This window comes from Oxyura jamaicensis, chromosome 20 (genome assembly GCF_011077185.1).
Source record: "Oxyura jamaicensis isolate SHBP4307 breed ruddy duck chromosome 20, BPBGC_Ojam_1.0, whole genome shotgun sequence".
In the NCBI taxonomy this organism is placed as follows: Eukaryota; Metazoa; Chordata; class Aves; order Anseriformes; family Anatidae; genus Oxyura; species Oxyura jamaicensis.
Window position 1 is genome coordinate 4,935,307 of NC_048912.1, and position 9,048 is coordinate 4,944,354.

A 9,048-nucleotide genomic window follows, 5' to 3' on the forward strand; every position below is an offset into this window, starting at 1 on the left:
AAGTAGGCTCATCCTGCGGGCAAAACGTAACTGTAAAGAACACCAAGATGCAGCACAGGAGGCAGCAGCTCTCAATGGTGAGCAGGCTTTCTGCAGCTGTGCACCCAGTGCCCAGAGTTTCTCCCTTCCTAGGAGAGGCAGTCTGTCTCCTAACAGCAAACTACGGTCAATTACCTTGCCCTCCTTGGGCACCTCAATTTGCAGCTGCATCGGAATTTTCCTATTTTCTGTGCTGTTAATTGCTAAAGGAGCCAAGCAGAAAACTGGGATCTGGATATTTTCAGATTTCGGTTAACCCTGTGTGTTTTTTTTTCCAACAGAGAAGTTGTTCAAGCTTTGTCACTGCTGCATGCGTCTTGGATACTGTCATATTTAAAGCAGGGCACGCCTGTAGTCCAGGCTGATGGACCTCCTCACAGCTTTGCCCTTACGATGCTTTCAGCTACAGCAGGCTGGCTGTTATCGCTGTTATGCAGGTAGAGAAACCGGAACTTCGCAGTCGTACTTTGACCCTAGGGACGTGCAGTGCTTCCACCAGGCGTGGCAGGGAAGCGTTTTGTATTTATGCTGTGTGTTTGGGTTAGGGGACTTGGGGAAAAAATCACTGCAGTGTGGCTTCTTAAAGGCTCAGGAGTTGAGCTCACCAAGATCTTCCTCCTACCTTCAGAGTGGGGTGAGCAGCACAAAGACCACTTGCTGAAGCTGCACCAGAGTGGCCGTGAGGGCTTTGCTTTCAGCAGCTCTGTCTGTAAACCTCAGCACTTGTCCTGTCCCAGGGCCTGAGGGCACTTGTGTCGGTACAGCAGGTGCCCCTGTTCCCTCCCGGTACAATGAGAATCCTGTGGGGGCAGCTGAGCACGGAGCCCCCCAGGAGCCACCTCGGGGTGGAGCGGGGGGCAATGCGCTCGCTGGAAAATACAATTTACGCCTTGGTACTTGAAGCACTGAGGACTTGTGAGGGAAAAGCGCTGCTTCTCCAGAAAAAGAAGTGTTCAGACCCCTCTCTGCTTGGCCAGCAGGGCAGCGCTGGCAGCCACTGTGGGAGAAGAGGCTGGCATTGGGCAGGCAGTGAAGACCAAGACCAGATAGGGAGAAGGGGGCAGCAGGGAGCACAGTGCACTTGCTCCCCGCCTGCTGCCAGGCGTTTTTCTGGGCATTTTCCTTTCCCTGGGTACCTCCTGCCTGTGTGTGCCCTGAGCAGTGAAGCAGGGGGCGGCTGGGCCTGGAGGGCTTTTCCAGATGGGGTAACTGCAGCGAAGGAAGGTGCTGAGGGGCTGTCCCAGCTGGGCCCGCATCGCTCTCCTGTCTGAACGTCACTCCTTTTCCCCGTCTGAAGCTCTCCACCTCTCTCTCTCCCACCCCAGGCCATCTTGGGTACGTCCCCAGAGCTCCTGCCACCCCTTCCCCAGCGCGGGCAGAGCCCCGTGGCTGTGACTCCGTGGGGTGCTGGTGCCAGCCCCGCAGCACCGCACGGGGACAGTGCCATGGCCACGTCCCTCCATCCGCAGAGCTGCCATCACCGGCTGCAACTCCTCCGCTCCCCTTGCAGGCATGTATTTAAGTCTCAGCCCTTTCATTAAAAGTCATCAGCCTATTTGAAGGCTCCGAAGGCAGCGTGTTTATGAAATTAGCCTGTCTGTGAGATTGGGTTTGCTCTCAGTGAAGAGGTGTAATGCTGCTAATCGATGTAATAGGTTAAACCCTTTTATTATGGCTCTGCTCAGAGGAGCTGGAGTTTGACATTTGTATGCTGTGCTCACAGCTCCCTTTCTCCCCTGCTAGTTATCTTTATCATTATTTTGGTTCTTATGACAAAATTGCACTCTGTTCATCTGGAAAGCTCTCCTTGCTCTAAATCCTGCTCGCGTTCCGCTTACTCTCAGCCCTGTGGCATATAAAGGAGCTCTCCTGATCTAATTTTCAAACACAAAGGGCCATTAACTCAGTGATGCCTTCCCGTGGCTCCCAGCCACCTCCCACCCCTCCCTTTGGGCTTTTCAGCTCTGTCCCAGCCCGGAGCTGGCAGCGAGCAGGGCTTTGAGGCCACGTTTTGGGACCTTACCGGAGGTTTCCCCTTGTCTCACCTGTGCGCTGGGAGCCCTGCGTGGTCCTTCCATGCCTTGTCCCAGAGCTGTGGCCACGAGCATCCCTCCTCAGCTGTCCTGTGGGTCTGATTTTGGGGTGGTGCCGTGCAGAGTCAGGGGCTGGACTCTGTACTCCATGGGGGTCCCTTCCAACTCGGGGTGTTCTGTTCTAATTTAGAAATGTGCTCCAGAAGTTTACTAACTTGCTTGTGATTTAGTAAGGGTATTGTAAGCGAGAGAGACATCTAGATGAAGATACAAATACACCTCTCAGGAGTACGGGTACGAGCAGTAGGTACAAAACACCATTACACTTCTTGGTCAGGTGGATGATTGGACTTGATCCTACAAATTTCTTCCAATCTTCCAACCTAGATGATTTGTTGAGTCCCCTCCATGCTGAGCTCTAAAATGAGCAGCTTCAGAGCCCCTGCCGTGGGAACAGCTGGTCCCAGGGCCGTGAGCTTGGGCCGTGGACCTTGGTGGGACCAAGGCTTCTGCAGGGCTCTGGGCAGCAGCGTCCCGGGCACCAGGGGCTGGGCTGCGTTGTTCCGGTGCTTGCACACACAGGGCACACACACATCCCCCCTCCCTGCTCGGCCTCCTGCAGAGCCCACAGGAACACAGCAGCGTGGCTGCACAGGAGGAGCAGCTCTGCTGCAATATCGTGCTTGGACGCTTGGAGGCAAACCTGCATCTCGGGACAGGCAGAGGTGCAGCGGCGCAGCTCCCCCTGCACCCCCCTGCCCAGCGGTGGGTGCTGAGGGCACCCCGGGGCTGCCGGGAGGCGTCCAGAAGCACCCGGCCAGGCCTGCGAGCACAAACCAGCCTTTTTGTCCTCTCTTGAGCTGCATTTAAATTCCTCTAAATTAGGGAGCGATGTTTTAAGCACGGTGAGTGCCGGGAAGGGTTGCTGCCTGCCAATAGTTCACAAAAACAAACAAACAAACAAACAAACATTTTTTCCTCCTTTGCTTTTTGTTTTCATCTGCGTCTTCCTCCAAGGCTGACACCAGGCCTGGGAAACCACCGGGGCTGCATCGGGGAGCTTGGGCATCGCGGCTCCCACATCCCGGTGGGTGGTGGGGATGGTGCCCCTGCCCGTGGGTGGCTTGGGGACACTGCAGGCACCTGGCAGAGCAGCCAGCGAGCGTGGAGGTGTTTCCTGCGTCCCGTGGAGGTGTTACCTGCGTCCCGTGGAGGTGTTACCTGCCTCTCCAGGAGCATTTCCCTGGGGCCATCTGGGTGTCGTGGAGCCAGGCCGTGTCCCGCTGTGGTTTTGCACCTTCTCAGATCCAGCCGCGGGAGCAGCGTGGGGAAGGAGTGGCGGTGGGACCCCCGTGTCCCCTGGGGTGTTTTGGGGGGACCGTGGCCACGGGAGGCTCCTGGGGGCGGCCGGTCCGGGAGCGCTGGCCAGCAGAGGGCAATGCCGCGATGGTTTCCATCTCCTCCCCGGCGCAAAACCAGCACTGGTCCAGCTCGGAGGGGAAAAATCAGCGATGTGCGAGCTGGTTTACTGGGGAGCCTCGGGAGGGAAGGGACGTGCTCTGTGGCTTGTCCGTGGTGGGGGTCAGCACCGTGGGGACGAAGGCGGGGATGTGCCCCTGCAGGGCTGGGGTCTCCCAGGGGCTGCGCAGAAGCGGGAGCCCCTTCCAGAGGGCTGTGGGTGCCCGCTTGGCAAATGGGGGCTCCAGCAGGGCTGAAGCCTGGCACGGGGGGGCCGGGACATCCCTGCGCTGTGTGTCCCCTGCCACCGCGCTGGGTGACAACAGACAGCGCTGCTCAGCCGAGGCTCTGCCTTCCCGGCGGGCGGGGAGGGCAGGGCGGGCAGGGCCGAGCCACAGCGGCCCCGGCTGCTGCTTTTCCCTTCATTAGCATGAAACAAGCGTGCGGATTAGCTCGCCCTGCTGAGCCTATTATAGGTTGCCAGTTTTCTGTACCAGCCAGCTCTTGTGGCTGTACAATGTGTAATTCGCGATCAATTTACCTGAAGTTAAAATACAAAGGAAGGGAGGAAAAAGGGAAAAAAAAGGCTTTTCAGCCTAGCAGCTGGTAATACCTCAATAGCTGCCACTGTGGGCTATCAACTGCGCTTTACAATCCAATATCTGACATTATTTCTTAGCCTCACCCGGTTCAGTTTCACCTCCATCCTGGGCAAATATTGACAAAGCTCTCATAATCCCGCTGGTGCCATTGCAGAGAGCTTCATTTTGTCTGCAGCGCGCTTAGAGCCATCTCGGTGCCCTGGGTGGCAGCCAGGAGAGAACACGAAGTTAAACTCAAGGGGATGAGCGGCAGCTTGCAGACCCCAGACAACCCCGATGTCCCCCAGAGGGACACCCTGGGTGGCACGGAGCGGCGCTGTGCTGGAGGAGCATCGCTCAGGCTGGTGAGCGGCGAGAGTTTTGCTTTGATATCTGTGCCGGGAGGTTTTTTGGCACTGGGTTTTGGTGAGCGTGCCGAACCCTCCCACACCCACCGCTTTCATCGCTTGCCTTCATTTCAGCATGTGCGGTCGGTGCTGCATCTCCTCGTGTTTCCTGGACAGAGGGGGGTCCTGGGGACGATCCTCACTGTGCATCGGGGGCTCGGTGAGCGCGGTGATGCTGTGGGCACGGAGAGCTGGCTCCAGGCTGATGTCTGGAGCTTTGAGCCAGGGGCTTGGGGCAAGACAAGGAGAAGGTGTTCACTTGTCCCTGCTTATGCACAAGGTCGCAATGGGCGCATGGTGCTTGTGCTGAGCTGATGTTTCACTCAACAAAAGTTCATCACCAGCCAGCCTTCAGACCCTGCTTCTTGTTCCTCGAGTACCAGGGGTGCCACGAGTGGCTGTGTCCTTTTGGGACATCGCTCTGCAACCCGATGGGCAGAGCTGGGCCAGTGCCTGAGTCCTGGAGGTAAAATCCCAGCACTTGGGTGGGAAAGCCCCGGCCCAGCTCTGCTCTTGGGAAAGCGGTGTCCCCAGGGTGCCACAGCACAGCTCCCAGATAGCCACCCAGTGCCATGCCGTGTGTCCCACCGCAGGGAAGGCGACGGTGCTGCGGGTGGAGCTGCCTCGGCACAGCTCTGCGAGACTGAGCGGGGCAGAGCTGGAGCTTTGCTGGTGATATGTCTCTGCCCCTCCTGCCCTGCCTGGTGTGGGAGCTGCTCCATCCCTGGCAGCGCTGGGCTGCGGGGAGCCAGGGGGCAGCGGTGCTCAAGCCTGAACCACGCCTGCCTCCAGTTGTGCTTTCCATTTGTCAGCAACATGGGGACTATAATCACCCATCTCCATCAAAAAATGTGCTTTTTATGCAGCGAGGCAACAGGATTTCTCATCTACTGCATCTGCAGTGTCTTCACCCAACCCGAATCCTGCTGCAGCGCACCCAAGGGACCGGCATGGGGGCACCGAGATGGATGTGCTGAGCCGGGAGTGATGGATGGATGGGATGGATGGCAGCAGGGTGGCAGGGGAAGAGAAAGCTGATCTCAATCGACTGGTTAACGACTTCATAAAGTCACTGACTTGCTGGCAGTGCCTGGCAGCTCATTTTTAAGAGCAGCAGTCCTGTGCTCAGCCCCAAAGCTAGCTGCCTGGGAAATCTGAAACTCAATAAGCAGCTCTGAGACCGAAAGCGAGCTCGGTGCGAATCACGTTGCTGTCTTCCCTGCACCCCTTCCCCGCTCTGAATGCCCGATCCCTGTCATCCCCCAGCCTTACTGGAGGAATAATGCTCTTCCATGTGGCGTTAGCACAGCCCCAGCCCCAGATATAAGTGGTGATCCATGGGAGCTGGGGATCGTTGGCATCCGTGGTTTGTCCCGGACACATTCATTTTCATGGCAGGACACAAATCCAGCCCACGGAGAGTGACCACCCACCCCCGCCTCTGTTCTGCCCCCAGTGGGACAGATCCTTCCTCACACTGCTTATCTACAGCGCAGGTAGTGAAACGCTCGTCATGTCACAGGTCACAGAACAGTCTGGGTGGAAGGGACCCTTAAGGCCCACCCAGGGCCGCCCCCTGCCCCCAGCCCCGGCTGCCCCCAGCCCCATCCAGCCTGGCCTTGGGCACCCCCAGGGATGGGGCACCCACAGCTCCTCGGGCAGCCTGGGCAGGGCCTCACCACCCTTGGAGTAAAGAATTTCCTCCTTACATGAAACCCAAACTTGCCTTCTTTTAGTTTAGGTCCCAGCCCTCAGAGCATCCTCACAGCCACCTCTGGCCCCGCTCTGACAGGCCCACCCCTTCCTGTGCTTCAGGTGAGTTCTCAAGAGAGCAGATATACTATAATTTAACCATAATAATACATATTTTTCTTTTTAGTGTCCCATTGTGCTGCTTGGTAGGATGTTGGGTATCACCAGAAATCCTCCTGATCTCTGCTCCTTTGATTACCCCCTCCCACACGCCCCCTCGGCCCCTCTCCAGCCCCTCCACAGCCCGTGGTGGCTTCTCCGCACAGGGAGAGTTGCTGGAGAAGCCTTTACCCTGCAGCTCTGGCTTCATCAGCAGCTGCAAACCAGGACTTCATGGTCTCGTTTGAAACCATCACCCTACAAGTTTTAAGGACTCTCCTCCACCCACCTGCAGCCTCTCCAGGTCCCTCTCCTGTAGCACCCCGGTGGAGCAGAACAGCTTCTACTCTGGGGGAGGCTCCAAAAAACAGGGTAAAATAGTAAAAACGACATCCTCGCTTTGCCCTAACTTTATAACTTAGTTGAGGGCACAGGTGCAGGAAGCATTTACCCGTTTCATCAGCCAGCTGCCAGCAGCCCGGCAGCCGTGGGCCACGCGCTGGAGATGCGGGGCCGCGTCCACAGCAAGGTGCTAGTCACGGAATAAAAGTCTCTTCAGCACGGCGGTGTGTGGCAATACACACTAATTAAGACAAATGTAATTACTCAGGCTGCAACTCATACTTAACGAATTAGAACCAAAACGTGGCAAACACGAGGAGAGAGGGAAAGGCAGGCTGCGCGCCTCGCCCCTTCCCCGCCCCAGGCACCTGCGGTGCAGCCGGAGCTCTGTCTGGGGGAGAAGGGCTTTTTTGGAGAACAAGACTCAGTGGTGCCCTTCTGCTTGGTGTGAACGTCGTGAGGGAACGCTGGATGTGACACAAATCGAAACAATGGAAATCTGCGCCATGGAGAGCCGGTGCCAAACGGTGCTCCCGAGGGAGGTAATGTCCCTTCCCTCTTAATTTCTTAATAAATCCATTTTGATTAATGCTGTTACAGAGGGAATGCTATTATTACAAATAAATTGCTGATGGCAGAGCTGCCAAATTAATAACACTGGGTACCACTTAACTAATTAGTGGGTGTTTTCAACAAGACCATTATCCAGATGCATTAAACCATCGCCTTGCATTGCGTTGCCCTCCAGGCTGCCTCTGCCGCAAGGACATGAGATGGGAAACATTTTCTTTTTGCCCCAAAGCCACCTCGCCTTGTCCTTATTCAGCTGAGCTGCCTGGTCATTGGTGGCACCTCAGCACCAAGGGCAGTGTTGTTCCAACACCTGTTTTTGGTTGTTTTTCCCACCTGCAATTAGCAGGAGGCTTCCTTAGCTGGGGCGGGGGGTGCTGGTTGGCACTGATGAGCTGGGAAATCCTGACAGCAGCCGGTATGGGAGGTCGTGGGAGGGCTTAACGAGCAAACTGCCTTCAGACAGCAGCTGGAGGAGCACCAGAGGACAAGAGATGAAGGAGCATCCACGAATGTCGGTGCTGCACTGGTCACAAGCACCTGGGGGACCTTTTCCTCACCTTGGGAAATTCATCTCCTCCTCTGGCCAGGTTGGTCTGGGAGCGGTGGGCAGCCTCAGGGCATTCAGCACACTCCATGTCTAACTGAAGTCGAGACCGAGGGGGGGGGGAGGCCACTTTCTGCCACCAGCAGAGCCTCCCCAGGTCGGTGACACTGTCACAGGAGTGGCTGTGTCCCCGTCTGCCATTGTCAGGCAGTTCTGGGGGCTGGGGAGGGCTGAGAGCCTGCCACTTCTGGGCGGGTGGCACGAGCTGCAGGTCGTGTGTCAGGGTGGAGATGGCAGGGCCAGGCAGCTGCACCTTCCTCCTCCTCCTCCTCTTCCTCCTCGTCTTCCTATCCCAGCCCCGTGGCTGCTGCCGGAGGGCTCCCCGCAGTGGTTTCCCATTAAGGTCTACTTAAAATTCAAATGCAAATAAAATTTTTATTTCCTTAATTAAAGTTAATTTCTCATTAGAGCTGAACAATGGGCTTTGAAGAACAGAAGTAATGGCTTGTGCCTTGCCACATCGGAGGGGACCGTGCCTGCAGGTTCAGGAAAATGGAGCTCAGCATCCATTGCACCTCCAGCCAGCAAAATTCCCCCAAGTGGCTGCTTAACGTGGCCCCACAGCAGCTTCTGGTTTCGGATTAGATCAACTCTGCACTCTTTTGAGCTGGCTGAAGGACTATGGGGTGAAAGCAGAGGTGCTCAGGCTCCGAAATGTCACTGCTCCTCCCTCTGCTACTCTCCCATCTGCTCCCTGGGTCTCCCCTGCGGTGCCCTGTCTTTGGAAGCTTTTAATCTATTTATTTAAATTAATAATAATTTGCCCATTAAAATGCTGCAGATCAATGAGTTATTCTTAGTGAGGTGAAGAGCCTGGCATGTTCATCTTTGGAGAATTTATTACCTCGTGTATTTGTACCTCTGGCGGCACACTTGTTAGATGCTGTACGCAACGTGATTTATACAATCCCTGCCACTTGTAGCGATACAGCCTAGAATAATGAAAGAGCAATTGTGTAAATCACTTATTAATTATTACTGAAGGATTTATGCAGGTAAGGGGCACCTTCATGTGAATTGTTGGCAGGTTTTTTTTGCCAGCATTTACTGCACTGACAAAAAAAAAATTGACAAAAGGAACCCGGTTCAGGGACCGGCTCCTTCCAGTGTGGCCAGACAGGGGGAAGGACTGATTTACACAATTGCTCTTTCATTATTCT